This window comes from Triticum urartu, chromosome 3A (assembly GCF_056163025.1).
Source record: "Triticum urartu cultivar PI428250 chromosome 3A, HENAU_Tu73, whole genome shotgun sequence".
NCBI classification, from domain to species: Eukaryota; Viridiplantae; Streptophyta; class Magnoliopsida; order Poales; family Poaceae; genus Triticum; species Triticum urartu.
In genome coordinates, this window is record NC_141875.1 from 489,999,955 (window position 1) to 490,008,341 (window position 8,387).

An 8,387-nucleotide genomic window follows, 5' to 3' on the forward strand; every position below is an offset into this window, starting at 1 on the left:
AGTGGTTTACGAAAGTTCTTCGGTTTCGTGCTAAGCAAAAGTGGTTGTTAATAAGACTTGATCAACCTTATTAACGGATCATTTTTGAACGGTATGAAGTTGATGAATTTAGTAAGCACTACTTTCCGTCCCTACTTTTTTATTCTTTGTTTTATTAGTTAACTAAAATAAAATGCCATGTTTTTTCTGTTTTTTTGAATTTCCCATGCAATAAAAATATGACCCAAAAATAAAAGTTCTCAGAATGCCCTGAAAATTCAATACGATTTTTTCTGAATATTTGAGAATTTTTGGTGCAATAAACATCAGAGGGAGATGCGCCAGGTGGGCACAACCCGCCTGGGCGCGCCAGCACCCCCAGGCGCGCCCTGGTGGGTTATGGGCCCCACATGGGCCCCCTCACTCTTCATACCACATCATCACTTACCTCCAGAAAAAAAATCTCCATTGCTCTCTCTCCCGTGTTCTTGAGCTCAAACCCGCGGATTTCAATCTCTTTGCTCGAAGCTCCGATGCCGAAACTATTTCGGGGGATTGTTGCTTGGTATGTGACTCCATCATTTGTCCAATTAGTTTTTGTTTTAGTAGCTTATACTTTGAATAATTAGCTACTCTTGGTGCTGCTATAGATGTGCTTGCATGATGAATTCTTAGTGTTCTAAGTTGTTTGAATGCTTGCTATGGCCTCTATGTATCCCTATGAGTAGTTGCTATCAATCTTACAAAGGTTGACAAATTTTTGCCACTCCAAAATTTTTATTTTCAGGAAATTGTACGCGGACATGATGAACCTATTTGGAAGGAGTTCTTCAAGGAGACGATCCTCGGGGGCATCTTCTAGTGACAGTTCCGCCCGTCCGTCTTTTGTTGAACCAAGTGAAAGTTCCACACGAGATGCCGCCACCAAGACATGTTTATGGCCTAGCGATGAATATATGGTGCGTGTGGGCATTAAGGAGGAATTTGAGAAATATGTTCACAATGCCGGCCTCGGTCCCTACCTATCAGATAAGTGTGTACAACACCAACTTCTCACTGAATCATTTGTTAAAGGATTTAAATATTTTCCATGTGAGTCTAGGGTGTCGTTTATGCTTTATGATAATCCTTATACTATCCCACTGGAGAATTTTTCTTACCATTGCAAACTTCCATTTTGGGGTTTGCTTGATGAGCCACCAACGGTTGAGTACGAGTCTTTCTTGACTAGCGTGTGCTACGGTGAAAATAGGGGAGTGAGACAAGGAAGAATAAAGAGCATTCACTTTCCCGCAATTCAGTATTTTGCATTATTTAACGGGAAATGCATATAGGCAAGCAAGACTGTAGCATACTTTGTGCGCTAGACTTGAGCCACCTTCATACCGCTCTCATTGGTGAAAGGAATTATAACCTTGGAGCGATTGTCGCACGCAGACTTCAGCACAATGCTAAAAGTGGCTAGTTCTATGGTGGAATTTATGCCAGACGCCTAGCACGAGGGATGGGTGTCTCACCTTTGCCCTTTGATCCTATCCTACCCACTCGGTATTTAGATTTTGAGCCTTGAAAGATCATAAAATTCTCAAGGGAAGGGCTAATAACTTCACATACAATTTGTTGTTTAACCAATCACATGTTGTGAACACATATTTTCCTGCGCCTGATCTCTTTGATTACCACAACAAGGAAAGATATTTTGTCCTTGAGAGTGAGGCCCAAGCTCATAACGTAGTAGTGGTGGCGGCACGGCGTGTTGAAGCATCCGCACCGAGAGCCTCCGTGAGCTACCACGCCGACTACTACCCTCCAGGCTACTGATTGACTACCAAGTTAGGCCAAAAGCCTATGCTTGGGCAGTACGTGTCTCTCACCGACATTATATTCATGTTCACATATCATTCTATTTGTTGGTGCTCACACTTTTTCATTGTATCATCCATGCTTAGATTCATTTTCTTGCTTTCTTCTTGTGTGTTTGAAAAACTTTAGAAAAACCAAAAAAATTAGTTGTAGTTAGTTTACTTTCTATGCATGCTTAGTAGTAGTACTAAAAAGAAAATCCCAAAAGATTTCCTTGTTCTTCTTTTGCTTGTTGGGAGCTTTCCCGTGTAAATGGTTTTTCTTGTTTTTTGTTTTTTCCTTTATTTGCTTGCTAAAGAAAACCAAAAGCTCCAAAAATATTTCAGTGTGTTTCTCTGAATTTCTTTTCCTTTTATTCGAGTTGCACCAAGGAGAAGACCACGATGAAAATATTGAGTGGCTCTCATATGAATAATTGTTGAACTAATAAAGAGCCCATTTTACCTTGTCTTCTCCCGTTGAATAAAATGTTTGCAGATTCCAGCTTAGTCCATGGCACTCTTGCACTATTATTATTTTCATATCATTCGGTCGTGCAAGTGAAAGGCAATAATGACGACATTCGATGAACTGGCCGTGGCAAAGAGAAGCTACTATGAACTCGACTTGTCTTGTTTGTGTAAATATGTTTAACCTAGCATCCATGATTCTGCCCGTTATGATTAAACATGTTTGCAATGACAATTAGAGATTATAGTTTCTCATGCCATGCATAAGTAGCTGGGAGTTAATAATGATTTATCTTGGATGTCAACATAGCGTTAAAATGATTGTGATGTAGTATGATGATATGGTATCCTCCTCTGAATGTTCAAGTGGCTTGACTTGGTACATGTTCATGCATGTAGTTGAATCAAAACCAACATAGCCTCTATAATGTTTACGTTCATGGTGTTCATATCCTACTCATGCTAGTATCCAATGTTACCTATGCATAATGCATGGTTATGATCGTTGTTGCTCTCTAGCTGGCCGCTTCTCAATCTTAATTGCTAGCCTTCGCCTGTACTAAGTGGGAATTCTGCTTGTACATCAAAAACCTTGAACTCAAAGTTATTCCAGATGAGTCCACCATACCTACCTATATACGGTATTACCCTGCCATCCTAAGTAAATTTGCATGTGCCACCTCTAAAAACTTCTAAAAAAATTGTCCGTTTTGTGTGCCTAGATCGTTCATGGAACGACAGGAGGTGGTCGATATCCTCCGTGCTAAGCGGGTTATTCTCAGGTCAAGTGTTTACTCACTCGCCATCGCACGAGAAAATGGGCAGTAATAGAGATGCCTAGTCCCAAACTACAAAATACAAAAAGAGTTCGTCTCTTAAATAATCAAACAAAAACTCCCAATGGAGTCAAAACCTCTACTTTTACCGCTTGGGAACCGCCACTAGCGTGCTTAGCATGGAAGATGTTGATAACTGATGGTCGTGAAGTGAATAAGAAGGGTGCATGTCTCAAAATATCATTTATCTCTATTTTAAAAACTGAGCTTTGGCACCTCTGCAAATCACCGCTTCCCTCTACGAAGGGACTTTCTATTTACTTTTATGTTGTGTCACCACCTTCTAAAACAAGCGCCAGAAACTGAGTGGAGCACAACGGTCATGATTTATGCATTGTGTGTAGCTAATGTTGGGTGCATCATGACTGGATCTTTTATACCATGAATTACAATGTTTAGTCGCTGCTTGAACTTTGGAGGTGCTCTGCATTTATGTTTTGCGGTCTCAGAAAGGGCTAGCGAGATACCATTATTGTCATATTATATCATGGTTGTTTTGACAACATGTTGTCGTTTGAGATATCTTATTATTGCTCGCTAGCTGGTTATGTCATTGATATGAATCATTATAATCTTTAAGTGTTATTGTTGACATGGTTAGTTATAATGTTGGCTGAAAACCTGGGTGTTGTTTAAGCTTATTTATGCAAACAAGAGCAAAAGAGTTCTTAAAAGTTTTTCTTTCTCACTTTCAGTTTATCAACTGAATTGCTTGAGGCCAAGCAAAGGTTTAAGCTTGGGGGAGTTGATACGTCTCCAACGTATCTACTTTTTCTCACGCTTTTCCTCTTGTTTTGGACTCTAATTTGCATGATTTGAATGAAACTAACCCCGGAGTGGCATTGTTTTCAGCAGAACTACCATGGTGTTGTTTTTGTGCAGAAATAAAAGTTCTCAGAATGGAACGAAACTTTGCAAGGATTTTTTTATATCAATAATAAGAATTTCTGGAGCTAAGACCCACCAGAGAGGGTCCCCTGGGTGGGCACAACCCACCAGGGCGCGCCCCCCTCTCCTGGCGCTCCCAGGTGGGTTGTACCCACCTGGTGGCCCTGCTGACGACCCCCCTGATACTATAAATTGACATATTTCCTGAAAAAATTTAGGGGAAAAGAATTATCATGATCCATGAGATGGAGCCGCCACCAAGCCATGTTCTTCCTCGGGAGGGCAGATTTGGAGTCCGTTTGGGGCTCCGGAGAGGGGTATCTTCGTTCTTCGTCATCACCAACCCTTCTCCATCGCCAATTCCGTGATGCTCCCCACCGAGAGTGAGTAATTCCTTCATAGGCTCGCTGGTCGGTGAGGAGTTGGATGAGATTCATCATGTAATCGGGTTAGTTTTGTTAGGGCTTGATCCCTAGTGTCCACTATTTTCTTAGATTGATGTTGCTATGCTTAATGCTTGTCACTTTGGGCCCGGGTGCCATGATTTCAGATCTGAACCATTTATGAATTCATCATTATATCCATGTTCTAGATCCTATCTTGCAAGTTATAGTCACTTACTATGTGTTATGATCCGGCAACCCTGGAGTGACAACAACCGGGCCCACTCCCGGTGATGACCGTAGTTTGAGGAGTTCATGTATTCAGTATGTGTTAATGCTTTGTTCCGGTTCTCTATTAAAAGGAGGCCTTAATATCCCTTAGTTTCCAATATGGACCCCGCTACCACGGCCCACGGGAGGGTAGGACAAAAGATGTCATGCAAGTTCTTTTAATAAAGCACGTATGACTATTTACAGAATACATGCCTACATTATATCGATGAACTGGAGCTAGTGCCATATCGGACTAGGTTGTAACTGTCTCATGATGAATATCATCCAACAAGTTACTGATCCAATGCCTATGAACTTTTCATTATTGTTTCTGCTAAGTTACTACTGCTATCACCACTGTTACACTTACTACAAAACTACTGTTATCGCTGTTACTGTTACTATTGCTGCTGTCACCACTATCAAAACTATCAAACTACTTTGCTACTGATCACTTTGCTGCAGATAATTAATCTCCAGGTGTGGTTGAATTGACAACTCAGCTGCTAATACCTTCAAATATTCTTTGGCCCCCCTTTGTGTCAAATCTATAAATTTGGGTTGAATACTCTACCCTAAAAAACTGTTGCGATCCCTTATACTTGTGGGTTATCAATTACGGTTGAGAAGAAATCGGGTGAGACAGATAGTCAAAGCAGAGGTAGCTGCCGCAAAACGGGAGATGGCAGCTACATGTGGTGTCTTGGTTCCGGCTATCGTCAGTTGGAGCAGGAAAAATCCAAATAAAGATGCATCGGACTTTCCCCTTGCCAACTTCTTCGGGATCAGCTCGACTAGCGTTGCACCAGCACCTGCTCCCGCACCTGCTCATAGCAGCCTGTCCTCCGTCTCGGACGTGCTCGGTGGTGCTTCGTCTTTCGCTGAGCTCGACTGTCGGTGTCAAAACCGGTGGATCTCGGGTAGGGGGTCTCGAACTATGCGTCTAAGGCGGATGGTAACAGGAGGCAGGGGACACGATGTTTAACCCAGGTTCGGGCCCTCTTGTTGGAGGTAAAACCCTACGTCCTGCTTGATTTATTCTTGATAATATGGGTAGTACAAGAGTTGATCTACCACGAGACCGAAGAGGCTAAACCCTAGAAGCTAGCCTATGGTATGATTGTCTGTTGTCCTACGGACTAAAACCCTCCGGTTTATATAGACACCGGAGGGGGCTAGGGTTACACAAGGTCGGTTACAAAGGAGGAGATATACATATCCGTATTGCCTAGATTTCCTTCCACGCCAAGTAGAGTCCCATCCGAACACGGGACGAAGTCTTCAATCTTGTATCTTCATAGTCCAACAGTCCGGCCAAAGGATATAGTCCGGCTGTCCGGAGACCCCTTAATCCAGGACTCCCTCATCGACGCTCTCATGGTACCTATCACACCGGCCTTCTTCAATAAATGTATAATCTCCCGTTTTCGTTGCCTTTCGGATGTCTCACATCGCAGACATGTCTTTGCAGGCCAACGAAACCCTGTGCACCATAATGTACACTATGAGCGGCCAGAAGGTGGACGTGGGGAAGGCAACGATAGTGAAGCCGAAGGTTTCAGTGTTCCACAGCCAGCCGATCCCCCCTGACGTCTTCAAGGTTTTCGTGGCCAGTGTCAAACCGGGCCACGAGAATTTGGCTCCTCCGTTACTAGGGGGAGATGATGACGAGACCTCGCGGCTGCTTGGCGATTGCAAGACTTGGGTCCTGTTGTGGCCAAAGAGACTGCTTCATCTGGAGGCGGCCAGGACACCCACCACGACCAATCAGCCTCAACAAGTTATGAACATCAACACCCTGCCTACCTAATTAGCATCTCCTGTCGTGCCAGGTGATAGTGGATGGGGTGAGGAAGAGGCTCTGTTAGTCACTGATGACTTTGCCGCCATCGAAGAAGCAATGCATGATGCCATCGACGAGGATGATGATGACACTCTATAGTATCTCAATACTGGCGCCTATGATGACGGAGGATTGATGGCTCAGCAGTATGAGTACTCAGGGTTTGAGCGTCATGAGTCGGTGCCTGAATTGTTGGAGGATGAACGTATTATAGACGACCTTCCGGTAGCAAAGAAGCATAGAAAGAGATCGAGGAAAGGCAACAAAGATGCTTCTATGATCCACCCACCTCAGTAGCCTCGGGTTCAAGACCGTATACATATCCCGGTGCGGCAAAATGGCATATCCCCGGTGAACCAATCCTACCTAATAAGGCAGTGGTAGAGGCCATATACGGTGATCTAAGGAGACTTTATGACGATGTGTTGCGGAGAGAGAAAAGCCTCATCGCCTCAGAAAATCTAGGATACCCACTCTACGTGGTTAACGTGTTGCGGCAAAGGTCGTACGTCGACACATTCCCCGCGGAGAAGTTCTTCCTTTGATTCGATTACATCTTCGACATGTTTCACTTGAAGAAGCTGGATTTTACGTTTGTCTGCATTTATGCCTTGTACATGAACTACATCATCGGGATTGAGCAGATACCTTATATCTGTGTCGTTGAACCGTACTTCATGCACAAAGGCTTCTTGGCAGTCTGCGTAGAGCACCGTGAATACATGAGGGACTACATCATCAATTTCATGGTCGCCAATAAGGACAAGGAGACGATTCTCGTGCCTTATCATCCCATGTAAGTCATCCGCGCGGATATCCTTCCTTCAATTTCAATCATTCATTTGCACGGTGGAGGCTAATTAATTTGAGGTGTACTTATTTTGCGCAGCGGTGGGCGCCATCCTCATCATCATTTACCCCCGATACTCCCACGCTCTTTACTTGGACTCGTCGAAGAACATGAACAAAAAGGATTACACCCACGTCAAGTCTGTTCTCGATAGTGCTATCTTTTACTATGGCGTACGGGGTGGATAGATCAAGACCAAGAAGAAAAGGAACGGCAGGCCCGCCTTCAGCCATAAGACCGGTTGCATCCAGCAACTGAGTGATACTCTCAGTGATGAATTCTATGTCCTACACCACATGCTGGAGTACAGACGGGATCAGCAGAACCTTCGCATGTCACCTACACCCGGTTATGCCCATATTCTGCAATGGGCAAAGAATGTAGGAGATATACCGGATCATCGACTTCGAGCTGAGTTCTATCACATCCAGTGTGAACTTTCCCAAATCATCATGAAGGAGGTCCTCAAAAAACAAGGATGTTCTACGAGGAAGTGCAAATGTTGCGGAAAGACGTCCGAAGACGCGTAGCCGCTCAGCGTCTCGACCTGAAGCCTTTTGATACGTCTCCAACGTATCTATAATTTTTTGTTGTTCCATGCTATATTATATTCTGTTTTGGACATTATTGGGCTTTATTATACACATTTATATTATTTTTGGGACTAACCTATTAATCGGAGGCCCAACCCAGAATTGCTGTTTTTTTGCCTATTTTAGGGTTTCGCAAAAAAGAATATCAAACGGAGTGCAAAGGGAATGAAACCTTCGGGAATGTGATTTTCGGAATGAACATGATCCAGAGGACATGGACCCTACGTCAAGACATCAACCAGGAGGCCACGAGGTAGGGGCGCGCCTACCCCCCCAGGCGCGCCCTCCACCCTTGTGGGCCCCCTGTTGCTCCACCGACGTACTCCTTCCTCCTATATATACCTACGTACCCCCAAACTACCAGATATGGAGCCAAAACCCTAATTCCACCACCGTAACTTCTTGTATCCATGAGATCCCATCTTGGGGC